At 36.7% G+C, this 23899-nt stretch overlaps 1 protein-coding gene across 1 annotated transcript in view; it reads right to left on the bottom strand.

Moving 5' to 3' along the window:
• LOC117987946 (lysophospholipid acyltransferase 7-like) overlaps window positions 1-23899 on the bottom strand; it is a 300396-nt gene that overhangs the window by 256961 nt on the left and 19536 nt on the right. The window lies entirely within an intron of this gene.

The following is a 23899-nucleotide window of genomic DNA, read 5'->3' as shown; positions in this document are numbered from 1 at the left end:
AGCGTTCCGGTACGATGCTGTGTATATTTAATAAAAACTGCATTACCCCTTCCAGGCTAGCTCGCTTCCATCTTAGACTGCATCATCACTTACCACCAGGTGAGATTGCAGTCAAGGGCTAACTTGTATCTGAATTTAAAAAAAAAGATAAGAGTTTATTTTATAGAAAGAGAAGCGTTATACTTATTAAATCTTATGTCGCAGTGCTGTGCGAGCTAACCTAACACATAGCATAACAAGAGTCGCTATTTATTTAAATGTCTTTGAGGAGTGATCGTTCTATACCTGGAAGGTACTAGGTACCTACTAAGTATTCTGTGATAATATTATGTTCTTACTTTATAGGGATACCTATTTTTAATTTTCAATTTAACATAATAATATTTAGGTAGGATCAGATGGATGATGAGGATGACAGATAACTTTCAGAGAGTCTCTGAAAACAAGGAGTGTGAAAATCCCTTCAAGAGAAGAATTTTTCTAGGTGAGTCTTTGTTATCTTGGATTTTGTATATCAACACCTTACTTGCTGTTTACTTTTTCGCCAACGGATTATACATAAATATTTGCGGATCGGTGTCACCGATGTGTGTTATTTATTTGCTAAGGAGAGCATATAAACTTTTGGGTCCAACGGGCCTCGTATATGTTTGTAGTACTAAATATGAAACGTAAATGCACATCATTTACAATGTGTAGCTATACCTACCTACATATTACATCCATAGTCAAAGCAGATGGACGATTTTTTTAACTCAACTACGGCTGACTTTAGATCGTGAGTGAGGTGACTCACTGTTTTTTAACTCAACAACGGCTGACTTTAGACCGTGAGTGAGGTGACTCACTGTTTTTTTTATAAAACTATACTTAGCATAATGGGCGGTTTACAGGGGCTTCGTAGCTAAGCGCTTAGTACTTGTCACTATACTAAGCCTCAATATGACTAGTGAAAAGTAACCGTTTACACGTTGGAGCCGGTAAAAGAAGGTAAAAGTTATTAGTGACCAGACATTCGAAATGGAGCGACGCGACGCCGCCTGATTGTCTACTTGTATTATATTGTAACTTGTCGAGCTGTTTACACACGGTGAGCAAGCGACAAGTGCTTAGTAAATCGTGGTGGGGGTATAGACTTGTCGCTTAGTAAATAGGATCGTTTTCTATTCACTTGCACTATTCACAAATACTAATACTAAGCACTAATCAGCGTGTTTACACATGAGGACTTAGTATTAGTGACAAGTACCTACTAAGCGCTTAGCTACGAAGCCCGTGTAAACCGCCCATAAGTAGTATGAATCTATGAACAAAATAATCAGGTACTATTTTTGATTTGCGCTAAAAGTTTTTGTTATTAACATGACTACGAATCAATATGCGTGTTCTGTCATGCAGTTAACTAGTTTTTTATTGGTAAATTGGTATAGAAAAATATATTATTTGAATATCGAAACAAAATGGATTTCCAAACACCCATGTCCACCAATTAGTTTGGATAACTGATGCTGTAGGTACATTCTACTGTATGTAGGTAGGTACCTATAGGCTATAACGTGCTGCAAAGGTGGATATTTATTTTAAAATGGTTTGATTTGTTTTGTTAAGGATACAAAACATTTATATTTTCATTCTTTCAAAGTAATATAGGACAATAGAGATTAGAATCTTCGCCAAGACTGTAGTAGGTACCTACTTATTTCTTTTCATTTCCGCTTGTTTAATTGGAGAAATAATAAAAATACTTTCGGCGAAAATATACAGACTAGGTACCTACATTACTCAGATTTCAGAGATGTTCCTTAACAGTTTATTAACCGATAGGAGCACCAAATTCTGTTGTGCGGACTACTTAGTCATTCATGCATTTAAGAAGAAGCTCGCCTGCAGATCAGCAGTTAGGTAGGTACACTACTCTTTTCAAAAAGCAAGTCAGGTTATATTTTGTAAAAGTTCACGATAAAACATCTGACTGACGCTAGAGGTCAACGAACATTACGCAAGTAGGCTACTCGTCAATGCCGCGTCGTAGGTGGGGCATTTACCCCAGATAAATTTTAACCCCTATTTGACTCCCTTGAGGATTGTACACATTTAAAAAATCCTTTCTTTGCGGATATCTACGTCATAATAGCTATCTGAATGCGATATTTCAGCCCGATCGTCCAGTAGTTTGAACTGTGCGTTGATAGATCAGTCAGTCAGTCAGCTTTTCCTTTTATATATTATATATAGACTAGCGACCCGCCCCGGCTTCGCATGGGTGCAATGTAGATACTAATGTGGTGTCATTGAGGTGTCATTGCCTCGGAAACTCTCAAATGAGATGAATTTTTTCTAACCAAATTCACATTATTTCAATTTCTCTAGGGATCTGTAATTTTTGAGAATTAAACTAAAGCTATAAACCTTCCTCTTGAATCACTCTATCTATTGGTGAAAACCGCATTAAAATCCGTTGCGTAGTTTAGAAGATCTACGCGTTTATACATACATACATGCGGGAAGCGACTTTATTTTATACTATGTAAAGATGTAAACAAAAGCGAGCGATACATTATTATCTAACCTTTCTAAATACATAAGGAACAATTTCTTCATTCCGCATTGTTGGCTCTGTGTCGACTCATTTATATTTCTGGAGAGATGAATGACGTGTTTATCAAAGAAAAACGTTTTATGAAAACATTTTACAAGCGGAGTCTCTTTCAAAATATTTCTCATCAAACGATGAGAAATGCCGTTTCGGGGAAACTGACAATAAGGTAAAAATCCGTGAATAATATTATGTTATAGATGGAAGTCTTAAGCCCTTCTCGTTCCAAGCACAAGTCTCTTCTCTTTCTTTCTAAGCACAAGTTAAGACTCTTTCGGAGAGGAGACTAAACCTGTGCTCGGTAGTGGGCAGATTTCTCAAAAATGTCCATGGGTAGGTAGGTACGTGGCTAGTTAAACTTCGTTTATAACTAAAGTCCGCGACAGGTCGAAATCGCAATCGGGGTATGAGGTAAGGGGACGCCCCCCTAACCCGCGCTCGGCCACACCTGGTTAGCGCGGGGGCTGTGCGGGTGTGCGGGGCGTTCCCTCCCCGATTGCCATCTCGACCTGTTACGTATATAGGTACAGTTTGTACCAGTACTCGTTATTGCTCTAGCGCCAGTGACACTTGTCGTGAATGGATGGAGCGGACAATTTCACGGCGCGAAAAATCTCTAGACATTCCGTTAATTAGTTTTCTAGATTTATGGCTTGTAACTCTTTTGTAGAGTCCATAGTATGAAAAACTACCTCTAAACATCAGTTTTATTAGTAAATGTTTCATAGTAGACTAGCTCACGCTCGCGACTTCGTCCGCGTGGACTACACAAATTTCAAACCCCTATAAAATAAACACCGCGTTTCCAAATGTTACTCAGCAACATCAGGCAACAAACAGTTATTTATTGTTAATATAGTATGTTGCCACAAAAGTTACAGATTGTTACCTAATGTTACCGTGTTGCACAATGTTGCTCCACAAAAGATAACTGCGGTGTGGATGCACTGTTAGGGGTCGAATTTTCAAAAATCCTTTCTTAGCGGATGCCTACGTCATAATAGCTATCTGCATGCCAAATTTCAGCCCGATTCGTCCAGTAGTTTGAGATGTGCGTTGATAGATCAGTCAGTCAGTCAGACAGTCAGTCGGTCACCTTTTCGTTTTATATATTTAGATTATCTAGGCATGTTAATTTACTTAACATAACTTGTACTAGTAAATTGTAACAATGCACATTAATTAGGTTAATTGCTTTAGGGTATATCCACACATTGAATACTAATTTGCCATCAAAGACGTGATGTAAACATGTTTGTTTGCGAAATTCGTATTAAGGGAACGTTTATATTCCTAAGTACAGTCAGCAGAAATTTAAGTCAGTTAATATAATATAACATATTTATTTAAGCATTGTTGTGTACACATATTAAGGGTTACCGCTTAAATCTTAATCTATTGTTTTTTTTATTCGGACCATTTATAGCTGAAACCTGTTTTGTGTGCCTTTATAATAAAATAAAATAAATAGATTTTATTTATTTATACTTTATTGCACACAACACAAGTAAACATAATAAAAACATACAAGGATCTTAAAATAATAGTAGTAGTATGCAAAGGCGGTAGCGATCTCTTCCAGGCAACCTTTGACGAAAGGAAATATTTAATTAGCAGTTCAAAAAGAATTTTAATTTCAATCGGTAGAGTGATTATTACGAGAGATGCGTAACAAACAAAAGATCGTATTTTTGTCATAGTAAAGATAATATTAAGGTACCCCTACTCATTAACATTATCTATGAACGTACCTATCTCGGTATGTATATTATATCTAAAGATATAAAAGGGAAAAAGTGACTGACTGACTGACTGATCTATCAACACAAATCTATCTACTGGACGGTTCGGATGCAGATAGCTATAGATGTTATATTATGATGTAGACACCCGCTACGAAAAGGTTTTTGAAAATTCAACCCCTAAAGGTGTAAAGCAGGGGTTTGAAATTTGTGTAGTCCACGCGGATGAAGTCGCGGGCATAAGCTAGTTTTCTTGTAAGGTAGTTTAGTTTAGTTAGGAATGATGATTATTATCTTTATGTGATACTAGCTGATGCCCGCGACTTCGTACGCGTGGATTTAGGTTCTTAAAAATACTGTGGGAACTCTTAAATTTTCCGGGATAAAAAGTAGCCTATGTCCTTCCCCGGGTTGTAAGCTACCTCTGTACCAAATTTCGTCAAAATCAGTTGAACGGTTGAGCCTTGAAAAGCTAGCAGACAGACAGACAGACAGACACACTTTCGCATTTATAATATTAGTAGGTATGGATAATGATTTAGGTATATCAAGCGCCATAAATTGATAAAAACATTAAGTTTTTCAAAGGAATAAATACTAGGTGCTAAAGCAAGCTAAATCCTCAGCTAATAACAAATCATACCCATGCCATGGAACGGCACCAAGAATTCTAGCCGCATTTCCTCACTGAATCGCTAAGCTCACATAAATTTGATGCTGACTGTACATGTGGATACATTGTGCACCTATTTCAACAACGCTAAATTACGACGTGGATAGGGTATACAATAAAATACGTCATGTTTATACAGCTAAGCGTAGACGCTCATAATATTTTGAAGGGTAAGTACAGAGGGATGGTACTGTTATTAGGTAGGTTAGGAGGTGATTATGTACATCATATTTTTATCATAACGTAAACATCTATTCTAAATTAACACTAATATTATAAATGCGAAAGTGTTACCTGTCTGTCTGTTTGTTGACTTTTCACGGCCCATCCGTTCAACCAATTTTGACGAAATTTGGTGCAGAGATAGCTTGCATCCATGGAAAGGGCATAGGCTACTTTTTATCTCAGAAAATCAAAGAATTTTCACGGGGTTTTTAAAAACTAAATCCACGCGGGCGAAGTCGCGGGCATCAACTAGTAAATATATAAAAGGAAAAAAGGAAAAGGTGTCTGACTGATCTATTAACTCACAGCTCGAACTACTGGACGGTTTTGGCTGAAATTTCGCATTCAGATAGCTAAGTATTATGACGTAGACATCCGATAAGAAAGGATTTTTGAAAATTCAACCCCTTAGGGGGTAAAATAGGGGGTTGAGATTTGTGTAGTCGACGCGGATAAAGTCGCGGGCATACCCTAGTTTATTATATTTATCAAAATCATAATTATAAGGTTTAAACTAACTTAAAAGAACGAGGAGATTAATTTAACCTGTGATAGGTCTGCATGTATTTTTCATTGATGTTGCTGCATACGACATGATTGATACATCTTGCTAAAAAGCTTAAACGATTGATGATAGGCAATTACAGAGGTATCCAGTCTCGCCCGTGAGACCTAAATTATAGAGTAAGTACTTAGGTCGGTAAAGTAACTTGCAAACACATTAGTTTGTCGGACCCGGCTTTCGTAAAATACAGGACAGATTTAATTAGTGGCGACACACTTTATTGGGTCGTTTGCGGATGTTTTTCGTAATGGTACTCATGTAAATTTGAATATAAATAGAGGGTAAACTCAGCCCGCTGCGCCAAATATCTCTAAAAGTGCTGAACAGATTTCATCAAAATTTTCAGCAATATAATATTAACTATCATCTCTCAGAGACGATAGTATCTACACCGAAAATAAACCCGAAACTCTATCTATCTATGAAGTTTAAAACTTTAAACACATAAAAATGTGTTTAAACTTCATATAATATTAAACCGATTTCAAAGGGTTTTGTTTAGTATTTTATAATCCTAAACTTTGTACCTTATATCATTATGTCTTATCTGTATCTATATTGCGATTTAATATGTAAATTATAATATGTCTTTCTCGCTTTCTCTCCACTGGAACCGAAATAAAATGGGCGTGTTTTAAAGCTGCTGTGATTTTAAGCTGGAACGTCGTGAACCAGGAAACCATGGTCGGTGAGTGTCCCTAAACCCGCAGAAGCTGAAGGCATCCTGAAACGCCTGCAAATCCCAAACAGGTGTAAACTGTAAACACTACCGAGAGAAGGGAGGACCAAGGAATGCGAAAGATTCCAGCAGATTTTGAAAATAAAACCCCCCAAAATCCACATGAACAGACAAAATCTATAATTAAGTAACAAATAATTAATATAATAACTAAGTAGTAGGCTCTCAGACATACTCGCCAGGCTGTATAAAGGCTTTATTAAGTACCAGGAATATTAGGTCTTGGTCTAAATTAGTAGAAATGTATTTTGCGTACTTAATTATAATTACAACTGTAGAGTTACGAGAGCGATAATTAATAATATTATACATAAATTAATAATTATAATCTAGACTCTAGAGCATATACCTACATAAAGCTTAGTATCCATTTGAGCAACCTCAGGCCGATCAGCATTTATACCAAACAGAGGCAAAGAGATGTAAGCGGACAGTGTTGTGTGAAATAAGTATTGTTTAAGTTTTTTAAGCATTTCATACAATACTGGACTGCTTTCACCAAAGTAAATGATAGTTTAATTAACTTGGAGTAGTAAATACTCCAATTAAACTAAGTTGTTTTTGAGTTTATAATTTGAAGTATGATTTGTTTAAGTTTCTTAGACATTCCATACAATACTGGGCAGGATGCTTTCAGCAAAGTAAATAATAGTTTTATTTACTAGTATTAAATTACTAGCTGATGCCCGCGACTTAGTCCGCGTGGAATTTGGTTTCTAAAAATCCCGCGGGAACTCTTTGATTTTCCGGGATAGAAAGTAGCCTATGTGTTAATCCAGGGTATAATCTGTCTCCATTCCAAATTTCAGCCAAATCCATCTAGTAGTTTTTGCGTGATTGAGTAACAAACTTCCAAACATCCACACTTTCACATTTATAAGAATTTATATATTAAGAAAGATTAAGATACATGACATATGTATTGTAATAGGTATGTCTGCTTGTCAATCTTTGCTCGGATGGATTTTTTAGAGTGCGATAGAAATCGTAAAAGTTTTACGTGATGAAATTTGCTATATGAAACATTAGAGAGTCAGGTTGGGGATTAAGGATTTGTTAGTCTTGTGGATACGGTCTTATAATATGACCGGTTTGTATTGAAATTGATCGTCTTGGTTTCTGATTCCTTCGCATTGATGTTAAATGATCGGTAGTTCGAGATACGAGTAGGTACTCTATCTATATATCTGTATAGGTCGTCTCCACATCAATCATATTAGCCGAACAAGACCTCTAGTTATGCCACAATAGATCTTACAATAGCACCTCTATTAATGATATTATAATTTGAGATAGGTATTGAATAAGCTCCTTCTAGACAATACCTACGGGCTACGACCTACGACGTGTAGCATCGTAGCACAATCTTCATGCTTAGTAAAGATGTGGAGGTAAAGACTGTAATCACAGACTACCTAATTTTATCTGAGACCGATTTTTATCCACAACTAACAATAGCTGATTTTAGAGATGAGAAGCCGTTTTCAATTCTACATTGTCTCAACAGATTTTGTCTGCATTAAGCGCGATGTTCACTGTACGAGTATGTTACGAGACCGAAAATTTATATCATAATTCTATTATTGTAGTACAGTTGATCATTATGATCATCATAATCGCGTGTCCTCTTTGAAACGAACTTTGGCGGTCATCATACGAAAAGTTTCTATAAGTAGTAAAAGCCGTCTCTTTTAACTTCGTGTAACTAAGTCCTGTGCACTCCCTTATACTTATTGTCTAACCATTTGTGTTTTTACTGACCTGGAGCCCTGATTTAGCTTCAATTTGAGCTTCTAACACTATTCTCGGGAACGAGAATTTGACTCTTCTCTGTAAATGTCCAAATAAAGCGAGTTTCCTCCACATGATGGTGGAAATGACATTTTGTTTTACGTCAGCAATATCCCGATATTTTAGTTTCTCCGACTTTTAATGTCCTCGATAGGCAAGATACTTACAGACTAAACATGTGAACGATCTGTAGTTCTAATTAACTTAATATGTTCTGTTTTCTTTAAAGGTCTTGTAGAAGTCGCTTCGTTTTTCACTGGTTCGGGGACCTGTTAAAATATTCAACGGTCTAAATATCTAGAAAGGTCAGAGCCTACAAGTAGATCGGAAAATATCTTTAAAAAATATTTTCTTTCGCAAGTTTCACTTTACTTGGGGTCTAAAGACTTGTTAGAATAATAAACATGTCTTGCCTTAACATCTAGAGAACACAAGACCTAGATCAAAAATATTTTTTCTAAGGGCTTAGACTGCTTAACTTTCATGCATATTTAAAACGGGGTATACGTTGTAATTTACATACATTCCATCTTTCCAACCCCGGTTTTCTCTTTGTAAGAGAGACGTATTCAAGATTCAGGATGTCTTTTGTCGTCATTGTCTCCTCTATTCTCAAGACAGTAGTAACTCTTGTCAGTTGAAATATTAACGAGGGACACTGGACATCACTTAGACGATCCTTCAAGCATATTATATCTATCTCCTACGTCTACCTACTATACTATACCTACTTATTATACTAAATAAATATATAGTAGGTAATTAAACAAAGCTTTATTAGCTCAAAAAGTTATTTTTGACTTTGTAAATTCGAAGTAATTATGTTCGTTAATTCAAAAGTTATTAACGGGGTTTGGCAGATGGACAGACGGACGGATAGACAGACAGGCAGGATAGACGGACAAAATGCAAATTTATTCAAGTAGTAATAGTAGGAAAAGCCCTTTTTAAACATGGTCTACATAAATCTTAAATCTTCGACATAAATAATAATCAACACGCGTTTCAGAATTTCCTCAAACCCAATCAATCAATTCTAAGCTTAAAAAGCAATTTCACGCTCCCGAATCCACAGGAAAAAGCTCTTAATTATAAAAAGCTCACGCTATACTGTAGATATAATATTTGGTGATGTTTCTATACTTTATCTACTTGTTATCAATATGTACTTATTGATTACAATATGACGGTATTATATCCTACTAGATGATGCCCGCGACTTCCTCCGCGTGGATTTAGGTTTTTTAAAATCCCGTGGGAACTCGGTTAAACGGATGGGCTTTTAAGAATCCCGTGGGAACTCTTTGATTTTCCGGGATAAAAGTAGCCTATGTCCTTCCCCGGAATGCAAGCTATCTCTGCACCAAATTTTGTCAAAATCGGTTGAACGGATGGGCCGTGAAAGGCTAGCAGACAGACAGACAGACACACTTTCGCATTTATAATATTAGTATGTATTAGTATTAGTAAGTAGGTAGGTATGTTACACTTGTAAATCCACCCTCGAAAGTTGGATCACGTTCAACAAACGTTTGCCAAACGCACACAAAGACGTTCTGCTAATAGATAGACAAACACATTGAAAGCTAACTTGTAATTAATTTTATATAAACTACCCTTGCATATGTACAGACAACAGAGTAGAAACACAAAGTGATCTGAGAACACTTGAAGGATGAGTGAGTGAAATAATACGAGTGTTGGGTGTTAAGATATAAACGAGTCAAACAGCGCGACGCGACGGGAACTGTACGACAGAACATGACTCTGAAAGCTTGTGTACCTACGTAATATTGTGTTTGATTTGTTATAAAAGAATGTACTTATACGAAGAATAATATATGCGTTAATAGAAGCACGGCTGACGGCTCTTATGCTTGCAGTGCAAAATATGGTATGAAGGCTTTTACATATTATACTTTGGTAGACAATAGACATAGTGCAGAGTGAAAAACCTTCGAAGCATAGGTATTCTACTTTGTAGTCTACTGTCTATGTTTTTGCTATTGAAACAGAAAAAAACCGGTCAAGTGAGAGTCAGACTCGCGCACCGAGGGTTCGGTATTAGCGTCATATTTTTCGACATTTTGCAACGATAAATCAAAAACATCATCACATCATGCATAAAAACATCATGCATAAAAATAAATGAAAACCTGTTTTATAATGTGCAGGTGAAGCCTTTTCATATTATGACACTCGACTTCTAGTATAGTTAACTTACTTGGAAAATTGAATACACTAATATTTGTTCACAAACACATTCTAATTTTTTTTCTGTGATGTAACCACAATTCATGGTTTTTCAGATTTATTCCTTTACTTATGCTATAAGACCTACCTAGCTACCTTTCATGATTCTAGGTCAACGGGAAGTAGCCTATATGTTTTCTTCACATCAGACACGACGAACAGACGGACAGCCGGACAGACAGACTACAAAGTGATCTTATAAACGTTCATTTCTCCTTTTAACGTACGGAACCCTAAAAAGTACCTAGAAATACTACTTAATACTTTCTGTTCCGTGTTAATACTTATTGCACAATTTCAATAGAGTTTTAATAAATGGGTTTAAAAGAGAACAACAACACTGTAGCGTAATAAAACTAAAAACTACACTATATTTCGATACACTTGATAGTTTCCAGTTTGGTCTGTATTCCCAGCTAAGCCAATAGTTCAAACGAACGGACTGAAATTACAACGGAATAGATTTGCTGAACTTCATTGGACCGCGTTAAATTGGATTGGTTAAAAATCGGTTTTTGGATCGATTGACTAGTACACGGACAGCGGATTACGATTGTGATAGAAATGGCGACTTGTTATCATGGAGTATCCAGTTGAGTAAAGCTGTGATAGCCTAGTGGTTAGGACGTCCGCCTTCTAATCGGAAGTCGGGGGTTCGATCCCGGGCACGCATCTCCAACTTTTCGGAGTTATGTGCGTTTTGAGTATTTAATTAAATATCACTTGCTTTAACGGTGAAGGAAAACATCGTGAGAAAACCTGTATGCCTGAGAGTTCTCCATAATGTTCTCAAAGGTGTGTGAAGTCTACCAATCCGCACATGGCCAGCGAGGTAAACTATAGCCAAAACCCTTCTCACTCTGAGAGGAGACCCGTGCTCTGTAGTGAGCCGGTGATGCGTTGATCATGATCACCACTACCTAAGTTTACAAATTTCACGAAGGATCCCATAAAGTAATTAACGCAGCCTTCTTGTATTAACGCGGCCATTTTAAGTTCTCCAAGAGCCGCGGGTTTGGAGCCCGTGTTTAAGTGTCTAATTAACTGTAAATTACAACCGGAATGAGGCACTTGGCCCAAAATTAAGTTTAAATGTCGAAACCCCCTAAACGTAGAGGAATTACTGGGAAATGAATTGGTCTATTTTGTATTTTGATTGCTGTAGGTATAGGTACCTACACCTATTGTGTTTTTGATAAATCAATGTGTTCAAAGAATAAAATTTTCAACGAAAAATTGTTTTATTTACCATCTAGATGCCCGCGACCTCATCCGCATGGGGTTTTCAAAAACTCTGAGGGAACTTATTTACTTTTTGGAATAAAAAGTAGTCTCCGGAATGCAAGATATCTCTGAACTTTCATCTAAATCCGTTGACTGAATAGGGTGTGAAAGTCGAAAAGTAAGAAGATAGACAGACAGATATACTTTCGGATTTATAATATCAGTATGAATTAGGAAAATGGGGGAATCAATATAATAATATACTTAGTCTGGTCTGGTGCCGCCAAGTTATTTCCCGTTTCAGTACGTTGCAGCGTAAAAACTGATTATGCTCATTTCCATCATAGAGTGCATCATCACTTACCAACAGGTCTCGGAAATTGTAGCCAAGGGATAACTTGTTATCAAATAAAAACCGGCCAAGTGCGAGTCAGGCTCGCGCACCGAGGGTTCCGGTTCCGGGTTACAGTCGTATTTTTTCGATATTTTGCACAATAATTCAAAAAATATGATGCATAAAAATAAATAAAATCTGTTTTAGAATGCACAGGTAAGCCCCATATAGTTATTTTACTTCGAAAATTGAAAATACTAATTACATATTAGTTCATGACCACAATTTAATTTTTTGTGTGTGATGTAACCCTAAATTCATGGTTTTCAGATTTTTCCCCTTATGTCTGCTATAAGACCTACCTACCTGCCAAATTTTAGGATTCCTAGTCAGACAGACAACAAAGTAATCCTATAAGGGTTCCGTTTTACCTTTTGAGGTACGGAACACTAAAAAAGTTTTGAATTATATTTCATATAGGTACAACGTACCTAAAACGCAAAATCTACAACTTTAAAAGTCACAATATTTAACTAGAGTTGAAATCGTAATAGAGTGGTCACAATTTTGTGGATTAAGTTTCACAATAGTCACAATAGCATTCTTTGGAAATTATGTTTGAAAACCCGTCCAGGCATCGGCATATAACGTTAGCAATGCAAAACGGGGATTATAACTGGTATAACGTGGAATGTTCGATAGGGATTTCCGTTTTACCCATTGTTATTATTTTTTGGGGCAGTTTTTAGAATAATTCGGATTTTATTCCTGAGTCAGTTAGTAAACGGTTGAAAGAGCTGTGTGCGCAATTACGGTGGTAATACGAGTACCTAAGTAATATGTACGATTATTTCTTGTTCGAAATTTTTCTGTGCTTAAAGACCAAAGTCTTCGAACAGCGTGTGTTGCTTGTAATGACAATTTATGGATTCGAGACATGTTTGCTGACTATGAGCCTCATAAGAAAGCTTAGAGTAACTCAGCGGGCGATGGAGAGAGCTTCTCTATTTCACAGTTTCTGATCAAATCAGCATTGAGGAGATCCGTAGCAGATGCAGAGTAACCGACATAGCTCAACGGGTTGCGAAACACATAGTTCGAAAAACCGATAGCCGTTGGGTTTCCAGGATGCTCGAATGCTGACCTCGCACCGGAAAGCACAGCGTTGGAAGACTTGGTGAACAGATGACATAAAACAAGTAGCACGGAGCCACTTGATTCAGGTGGCGCGCAAGACCATGGCATGTGGAAGAGACTTATGTCCAGCCGTGGACATCTATCGGTTGACGATAATACGTTTATGGCGCAAACACATGTGTATTGTGTAATCCCTTACTCTCATAGTCTGATGGAATGGAATAGAATGAAACCAACATGCTTTCCGAGGCACGAGGCACGAGAGTAACACATACTCACATCGAAGAAAACAACCAATAATTGTCCAACTACTGCTATGAAAATTTTATGACAGAAAAATTCAATAGCTTTTTGGCCTTAGTCTTTTTGTGTAGTTTAGTGGCTGGACCAACCAAAAAGAGGCAGTCAATTCGAAGCTTTTAAATGTTTTATGAGTTCTAAAATGTGAAAAAACCCATGGTGTGTCCACTAACTGAATCCCGGAGTAATGGGGCGCAATAAAATGTTAGAGTCGTGGAATAACGACAGACGTGCGCGCGTGACCTGTTACCCAAGCTACCAGATTGCTCAACTAAACACGAATCCTTATTTGGCTTATTTGTAGCGGGAACGCAAATGAAGCCCCATATTTTTACACACTTGGGTACATCGTTATAGCATTTCTTTATAATTTATTATACTCGATATCTAGACAATGATGTAACTGAATCTATATAGGGTCGGTTAATTTGAAACATCAGTCAAGTGTGTATCGGACTCGTACACGAAGGGTTCCGTACCATCGTACACTTTTAATTTTTAATCATTTTCATGGCGGCTATTTTGGAATTTTTATATAAATTAATTCTGTGAAAATATCAACTCTCTATCTATTACGTTCATGTGTGACAGTGTAGGCTTAGTAATAGGGTGCCCTATGCCCTAAAATACTCTTATTCACTCCAGCTATAAATAAAAATGCGCACTTGTAAATATACAGTACATACTAACATTAGGGTACCTTCACATTGCTTTAAAACATTGTTGCGGTTTGGCGCGGGCGTTGCTAATTCCCACTTCCAAGCTAATAGCATATTAGACGGGCTACCTCAGCTCGTTTATAAATATTTGAACCTCTCCTGAGTCCTGTAGCTCGGGGAAAGGATTTTTTATTTACAAATAACGAGATTTTACTTGACTTTTTCTTTGAATCTTTTTTTATCATTAGATTAGACTCAGAGAAAGATAGAAAATAAAACATGAAACTATGTATAAAAAATATGATGTATAAAATATAAAATATGAATAGAGAAACCTATTTTGTAATCATTTTTAGATACTTATATTATGAGTACCTGGAGCGCCCTTGCTTCGCACGGGTGGCCATTACCCATTAGTGACATTCATATTTCCATAATAATATTAGAAATGCGAAAGTGAGTCTGCCTGTCTGTCTATCTATCGGTCGAATTGTCTTACTTTTTCACGGTTCATCCACTTGACCAATTTTGGCGGATATTGACAGAAAGCTTGCGCTGTGGAGAAATACTTTTTATTCCGGAAAATCAAAGAATTCCCGTGGGATTTTAAGAAATCTAAATCCACACGGATCAAGTCATGGATATCAGCTACTAATAAACAACAATATTAATATAATATTTTTTAATAATTTTTATAGTGTTTTACCTACACTTGAAGGAAATCACTGGCAGCAAGTGAACCGTAGCTTAGTGTTCAGAGCGTCGGGCGCGATCCCAGGAGCCGCGGGTTCGATTCCTGCCGGTCCGCAATTTTTGATATGTATTTAATATTGTTGCAAACTTCTTCACTAGACACTATACTATTATTTACAGACTACAAGTTGATATAATTGTGAAGATTTGAATAAACTTGTCCATTCAGCACTTTTGAGATTTAAGCTATCAAACAGACAAGCAGCGGGCTGAAAATGAACCTACGGGTAGGTAGGTTCTGCCTCGATATTTTGTGCATAATATCAAGGCAGAATAAAACTCTTACCTCATCAGCCAATATTCGGCTGAACGTATTGTATATTTTGTGTGCGGTGGATTACAATTTGGAAATTGGACACAAGTTGAATATTGTTAAAATTAATTGGAAAAATTAAATAAAATGTCCTTCACACTTTTTATTTAGGTTCCACAATAAAACAAGGAATCCTCACAGTTTCGTCCTGTCCATCTGTATTGAGATATCAGTCAGTCAGTCATTTCCTCTTTTTAACCGACTTCAAAAAAGGAGGAGGTTCTCAATTCACCGGAACCTTTTTTTGTTTAATTTTTTTATGTATGTTCCCCGATTACTTAAAGACGCCTGTACCGATTTGGAAAATTCTTAACCATTATAAATTTGGTGAATAAAACTCTAAAAGTATGAATATTGGAAACGATAATATGACATCACTAGGTGGTAAAGCTGAGAGGCAGAATTCAAAACATCCAATAACACAATAGGTAGGTACCTATCTAATTTATGTACCAATTTAACATAATATCGTTAGGATAATAAAGCAGTTATAATTTAAATTAGTATAGGCAGCCGCACCTTTCTATTACCTTCGGGAATAAGTTCATAGTGTAATTATTATAGCTAGGTAGGTAAGTACTACTACTCTACAATAATATACCTACGGAAAAGTTCGTTTTGAAAGTACCTAATAGTCCATAAATTACAGGACACTTTCCATTTCCTGGTCGTACTTAACTATTATTAGAAACTAAATTATGGCCCGAATTTAAGTGATTTTGGTTATTTTGGAGTAAAGGAAAATAATATCTGTGTTTTAGTTGATATAACTTATAGAATACTAGCTGATGTCCGCGACTTTGTCCGATTTAAGATTTTTAAAATCCCGCGGGAACTCTTTGATTTTCCGGGATAAAAATTGGCCTATGTCACTCTCCAGGTCTTTAACTATCCCCAGTAAAATGGGTTGCTTCGTTGTCAGAAAGAGTATCAACTGTATCTGTCAAAACTGCTGTGAAAAGGCAACAGATAGACCAGCAGACACACTTTTGTATTTTGAATATTAATCAGTACCTAACCATATTATAATTTGAAAATGTGTTTGTTTGTTGGTTAGTTGGTTTGTACTTCAATCACGTCGCAACGGAGCAACGTATCGACGTGATTTTTTGCATGGATATTATAGTTATAGACCTGGAGAGTGACATAGGCTACTTTTTATCCCAGGAAATCAAAGAGTTCTCACGGGATTTTTCAAACCTAAATTCACGCCTACGAAGTCGCGGGCATTAGCTAGGCAGTTTACGATAATGCTCAGGTCAGGTAGGTATGACTATAAACGTATAACTATATATGTAGTTAGGTAGGTTTTAATACAAAAGGAATCAAGTATTCAGCTCGAAAATATTGCTTGATACAATGAGTTAACACAAAAGCCATTTTTATGAATTTTAATACGCACCCATACATCGGAGGCTCTCATAAATCAGACACCGCACCGCTCTTTGAATTTCATGCGGATGATGTACCGTGTCCGTGACAATGCCAGCCGCGAATGGCAATATATTTTTTATTTTTCATGTATGAACGGTTAGTTCAAATACTTTTTCAACACACTTGCTCATAAAGTGGCTCTAATTTCACCGCAATTAGGCACATAATGACACCTATAATCAAACTAAGACTTTTTCATTCAATTCACAAGTGAGTTATAGAGTTTTTTTATTTATTTTGTTGGTTGTACCTTATAAGAAAACAGTAGGTATTGGTTAATGTATATGAATAAACTTTTAGAAACTTACTCAAATCAGGATCAAATTTTTTATTGTGTTTAATTTTATACAAATGTTTAAATTTAAATAATGGTTATTTGAGAGTTTTCTCAATAGTTTTGTTCAAAAATTTGAATGTGGTTATTAGAAAGATTTTCCAGTAGCAGTGAAGAAACTAGCAACAAGGGCTGTAATAGTGAAACCCTGTGCAATAATTCGGATCTGCATCATGTGCTGCGAGAGTTTGCTTCGGCCTTTGCGAAAGCTCCACAAGCCGATTGCTAGTGCAGTTATTGTTGCAAAGCAACCTGTAACAAGATTTTAAATGTCTAAAATCAACTATCTATAAGCCGTTGCGTCATCGTCGTCAACCAATAAAGGTCTACAGATGGACATAGATCTCTTGTAGGGACGGTTCCCTACGACTCGTTTGGATCAATCCACGTATAGTGACAGCCTAGTGGTTAGGATGTCCGCCTCCTCGTCGCAGGTCGAAGGTTCGATATACGCAACTCTAACTTTTCGGAGTTATATGCGTTTTAAGTAATTAAATATCACTTGCTGTAACGGCGAAGGAAAACATCGCGAGGAAACCTGCATGTGTTTTCCATAATGTTCTCAAAGGTGTATGAAGTCTGCCAATCCACGCTTGGCCAGCGTGGAAGATTATGGCCAAAATCCTTCTCACTCTCAGAGGAGACCCGGCTCTGTAGTAAGCCGCTGATGGATTGATCGTGGTGATGATGATCCATCTAATTGGCAGTCTGTCAACGCTGCGCTTTCCGGTGCGTGGTCCCCATTCCAGCACCTTGGGACTCCTACGTCGATAGTAAAATAACTTGAAAAGAAGCAGTAAATTAGGTACCTATAGGCACAAGCAAGTTGTCTTTAAAATTATTGGGCACATGATGGGTAGGTATCTGTATCATTTCATTGCGCAGTTTTTCCGAATCTTCATTTTTAGAAAGCTCTTCATTTGCCATTATCAGTTTTATTGAAATTATTGTAAGAAAAATATTATAATATTGAAACTTGATTGGAGCTTTAAATTATTTATTTAATAAATGACATGTTCAAGCTTTAACTGGCTTTAACAGAAATAACCATAGAGATATAACAGTGACAGAATTATCACTGACTTTAACTTTAACTTTTAAGCTGTCATCTGTCTGTCTGTCATTTCCAGCAAGCACCGGCAAGAAATATATAGTTCGTGCAAAATGACTTCTCACGCGCCATTTTAACTCTATGGATCATTACTGTCATGTTAAAATACGGCTCACCAGGGCTAAAATCGTACTTTTGACATGAAATTTCACACAAAAAGTTAAAATGCTATATCGAAATAAAATAAAATAAAAAATGTATACAGAACTTATTTAGGTACCTAGTTAACCACTTATGATTTAAATTTATTTTATGGTAATCCCACGGGTATTCCCGCGACTTCGTCAGCGTGGACTACACACATTTCAAACCACTATTTTATCCCCTTAGAGGCTTAGAGGTTGAATTTTCAAAAATCCTTTCTTGGCGGATACCTAACGTCATAATAGCTATCTGCAAGCCGAATTTCAGCCCGATCCATCCAGTAGTTTGAGCTGTGCGTTGATAGACCAGTCAGTCAGTCAGTCAGATAATCCTTTAGAAATCAGAAGATCATTCATCAGAGATCCTTTAGAATTATTTTATATTTGCTCTCTTCTCTTACAAAAGGTAATAGATTTATTTTATACAACTTCACAACACTTTAAATTACACATTATCTGGATACTGGAAACATTTCGCTCGCAGCGCAGTCGTCGCCTTCTCCTTTTTAAAATATCATCTTTCCAGCTTATTCGCATAACTATCTCGAAAATTTAACAAAAGCAAATCTCGAGCACAAGTTTCAGATGCGCAGAATCTGTGAAATCTGAGACAGGTATTTGCTTAAGCGTATTTCGCCCAACGGACCCAGTCGAATGGAAGTTGCACGTATCTATCGTAAGTATCTTATGCATTTGAAATATGTTTAAAATTGTAAATAAAAATATTTCAAACTTCAAATTATTATGTTACGTTTGCTTCAACTGTAGGTATATAAAATTCAAAATCCTGACTGACTTAGGTATATAAATCAACGCACAGCCTAAATTGCTACCCATGTATAGTCCACGACAGGACCAGATGGCAATCGGGGAATGAGGCGGGGGGACGCCCCTCACACACGCACGTCACTCGCGTTTGCCCGCACCGGGTTAGTGCGGGGACTGTGCGGGTGTGCGGGGCGACCCAAACCGATTGCCATCTAGATCTCGACCTGTCGCGTACTATAACATCTGCATTAGGTAGATAGGACGTACCAGTGGACCTGGCAATGTTGCCAATAATTTGTTAATTTGCCCCTTAAATAACCCGCAATTACCTGTAATGTTAGTTTGGAGGGAACATGGCAAGGAAGTTGGTTCCAAAATTATGTGCGAGGAAGTACTACAGAAATTACTAGGAATAGTTGAAGGAGGAAAAATAAAGGCATCTAGATTCTAGAGTAGTGTAAATAAATTTGATTTTTTGGAGTTTTGTTTACATTAAATTCAACCTAGCATCTCTTTTTAGTTTTTTATATTGCTTTATCCTCTAACGATAGTTTTTAATGATGTAGAGTCAGTAAAATCGTTATTAAAGTATCTTTTCTTACTCAACTTTGCTGTATAAAGTTTGAAAGTTTGAACTCCAAGATAAAGCTGAGCACGCAAAGTTTACGACAACTTTTAATATGGCGTTATCTTTAAGTGACAGCAAAGTCACGATCGTTTGAAAATGCAACTTTCTTTTTATAAGTTTGGTAATAGAAATTACGGGAAAATGCTCGACTGAACTGATTTTCTGATGACTATCTAGTCTCTTTTGGAAGGTTTTTGAAAATGTGCTTGTATCACTAATAGGTACATAATACTGGAAAATGCAATACATTTTGGGTTTAGTAACATCTATATCTACTTACTATTTATCATAAATGCGAAAGTGTATCTATCTTCTAGCTTATGAGCTATTTTGATTATTTAAATAGCTTTTATTATATTTATTGTATTATCTATTATAGATTCAAAAGAACGCTTTAAAACGGAGGAATAGAATACTGTAAACTTTCTTTAAAAAAACCGGTCAAGAGCGAGTCAGGCTCGCGCAATGAAGGTTCCGTAATTCAATCGTATTTTTTCGACATTTTGCATGATAACTCAAAAACTATGATGCACAAAAATAAATAAAAATCAGTTTAAGAATGCACAGGTGAAGACCTTTCATATGATACCCCACTTGATATAGTTATCTTACTTCGAAAATTGAAAATAATAATAATTAGTTTATGACCACAAATTATTATTTTCCGTGTGATATAACCACACGGTTTTCAGAATTTTCCCCTAATGCCAGCTATAAGACCTGCCTGCCAAATTTCATGATTCTAGGTCAACGGGAAGTACCCTGTAGGTTTCTTGACAGACAGACGGACAGACAGACAGACAGACACACAGACAACAAAGTGATCGTATGAGGGTTCCGTTTTTCCTTTTGAGGTACGGAACCCTAAAAATCTAAATCCTAGCAAGCCATCACGTGTCCAAAATATACCTAATAATTGTAATAGAAGCTGCATCTCTTTTCAGTTTACTGTACGCATCTATTAATTTCATTCTTTATTTTAGTACAGTTCTTGCAATTCACGAGGACGAGTGAACTTTGCTTGTGGTTACGCACGCACACTTACGCAATGCCCATGTAAGGCATTGTGTAAGTGTGCGTCCATGTCGGACCAATCACTCGCGAGCTAGTGCTCCCAAACGCACACTTTTAGTGTACTTACCTTACTTATACCGATACCACACGAGTAGATATTATAGACCAGAGGGGAAGCTTCACACTAGCTCACGCACACCACGACGTGTCACGGACGCTCCGTTTGCGCCCAGTTCGATGGCAAACGGCGGCAAATGGAGCGTCCGTGACACGTCGTGGTGTGCGTGAGCTGCGCTATTAGTGAGTGAACCTACAGCCAGCCGCTAGTATGAAGCTTCCCCTCTGGTCTATATATCTACTCGTGTGCCGATACGACTTAAACAGAAGCAAGAGCCACTCGTCTTCTTGAAATGTAAAAACTGTAATTGAAGCTTTTAAATCATTATCAACATCATCATCAACCCATCTCTGGCTCACTAACTGAGCATAGGTGCCTTCTCAGAATGAGAAGAGTTTATAGTAAACCACGCTGGCCAATTGCGGTTTAGCAGACTTATTCGCAAAGGTAACTATCTCGTTTAACAGAAGCAACGCTCAAATTGTACGCCTCTATTAATTTTATTCTGCACTCTTGTAAATGCTCCATCTAATTCTAAAGACTGTACCAGGAACAGCTTTTGTTACAAGAAAAATATTTTCATTTTGCTCTTAATATCGGCATTTTATAAGGAGCTTGGAAACTATTACGGAACGAATAGGTGTATTTTTCTGAAGTATTTTTAAAATGGAGGTTTTTTTTAATCTGATTGAAAAACTAATTGCATGACAACAATAACATACAAAGTGATGATTATTTCTAAGGATAGAAGGAGTGAAGTGAAATCGCTATGTCTACCTCTTATGGACTAAGAACCAGCGCGTGCCAGACCTTCGTTATTTTAGAATAGCTGAAAGTTTCTCTGCGTATTGTCCCCTACACAGGGGAGGAACGATCAGCGACTATGAAATTTGGATCATGGTCGTTTTAGGAGATTTGTAAAAAATCTTACGTATAAAGTTTATTTTTTATATTTTCTTTAGAATAGTATTAGAAATCACGTCATGCATTGCCAGACATCTCTCAGTATCGTGTCAACCCTCTGCCAGACACCTTTAAACTTTTAAACTTTAAAGGCGTCTGGCAGTGGGTTGCCAATCAGTTGCATGAGTCGTGGTCACAACGGGATTGCAGTGCTGCAAGAAGTGAAGTTCGAGCTGTCATGGGTAGTACCGATCTACCGAGTACCTATGGATCTTGTGAAGTTCCAGCGTAAAGAAAAAGAAAGAGGGTAGATCGGCACTGCCCATGACAGCTCGAACTCCACCTCTCGCAGCACTGCAGTCCCGTCGTGACCACGACTCATGCAACCGAGTCGAAATATCGGCAGTTAAAAATCGACTAATTAATCGTAGTAGGTATATAACCGTCTTATACAATACAAATATATGAAACCTTAGCGATCACACTATTAGTCTAGAATATTATATTAAATGAAATACAAACAATTAATAATTCTATAGATAGGTATACCTTGATACAAATCGCAGTAATAATAGTATGTCTGTAACATACGATGTTATAATACAATACAAACTAAGTAAACAATAGGTAAGAGGTCAGCATAAGAAAATTTCTTTTACCTGATAGGTACGCAGACAAAATGTCGATAGAAATTGAGCAACGCTAGCGATCCATTTTCCCTTTTTGTTATTATACGGACTATTCACTCTTTCTGCATTGTGGATTCTCTTGTTCTACCTATAACTTATTTTATATTATTGTATCTACAAAATTGAATGAAGTATCTACAAAAGATAGCGTTTTATTAAAAAGTAGGTATTTTTGTCAGCGTTTTTCCACCAAATGTGTAGGTTAAGGCAAGTAGCTATAATAGAACAATTCAGTCAAGTAGTAGTATATATTCATACAAGCTGTGATAGCCTGGTGGTTCGATCCCGTGCACGCACCTCTAGATTTTCGGAGTTATGTGCGTTTTAAGTAGGTACCTAATTAAATGTCACTTGCTAAGTATATGTTAACCCGGAGTATCAGTTATAACTGTACTATATTTCATTTAAGTCTGTTTAGTGGTTTTGACGTGATGCGCGTACAGAAAGACAAACAGTCAGACAGAAAGATAGACAAAAATTCAAAAAAAAATCTATTGGAGTCTACGTCGATATTAATGTTTCCTCCGATTCAAATTTTCAAAATATATTTAACTAGCTGCCCTGGTGAACTTCGTTCCGCCTAACAGCCGATTCAATTTTTTTAAATATTTCTCTCCGCAAGAAATCCATCCATCCTCGTACTTCACGGAATATTATAAAAAAAGAATTAGCGAAATCGGTTCAGCTGTTCTCGAGATTTGCGATGAGCAACACATTTAGTGATTGGTTTGATATTATAAGAAGATGCACAGAAATCGTCTAGTTACAGTTTTATTATACCTACTTCAGTATAGATAAGTACTTCTTACAACACTTACAACAGTTACTGTGTAAAAGAGATTAATAATACAAAAATAACAGCACATAAATAAAATTAACTACAAACAACGGATAGTTTGAACATATTTAATGGTAGCAGAGTAGCGGTTTCTTGTTTTAAATTGCACTCATTACACTGCAACTAATTACGTCGGACGCTGCAACGAAATTAATCGCTACTCTCTGTGGTGCTGTAAAGTGTGATAGTGTACTCTAAATAAATGTGAGGTGTTTCCACGCAAATCGTGCAAAAAGTAGCCAGCGGAACTAGAGGGAAATAGTTTCTCTGAGTTTGATTGCTAAGATGAGAAATAAAAAGCGCGAGTCGGACTCGCGCACCGAGGTTCCGTAGAGTCGTATTTTTTCGTCATTTTGCACGATAAAACAAAAACTATTATGCATAAAAATAAATCAAAATCTGTTTTAGAATGTACATTGTACAGGTAAAGTCCTTTCATATGATACTCCACTTGATATATAGGTAGTTGTATTACTTTGAAAATTGAAAATACTTATTATTAATTCATGAAAACATTTCAAATGTTTTTGTGATGTAGTCACAAATTCAAGGTTTTCGGATTTTTCCTTTACTTGTGCTGTAAGACCTATCTAACTGCCAAATTTCATGATTCTA

Source organism: Maniola hyperantus, chromosome 13, assembly GCF_902806685.2.
Source record: "Maniola hyperantus chromosome 13, iAphHyp1.2, whole genome shotgun sequence".
NCBI classification, from domain to species: domain Eukaryota; kingdom Metazoa; phylum Arthropoda; class Insecta; order Lepidoptera; family Nymphalidae; genus Maniola; species Maniola hyperantus.
The sequence above is the reverse complement of the archived record's forward strand: the minus strand, read 5'-3'. Positions and strand labels throughout refer to the sequence as shown.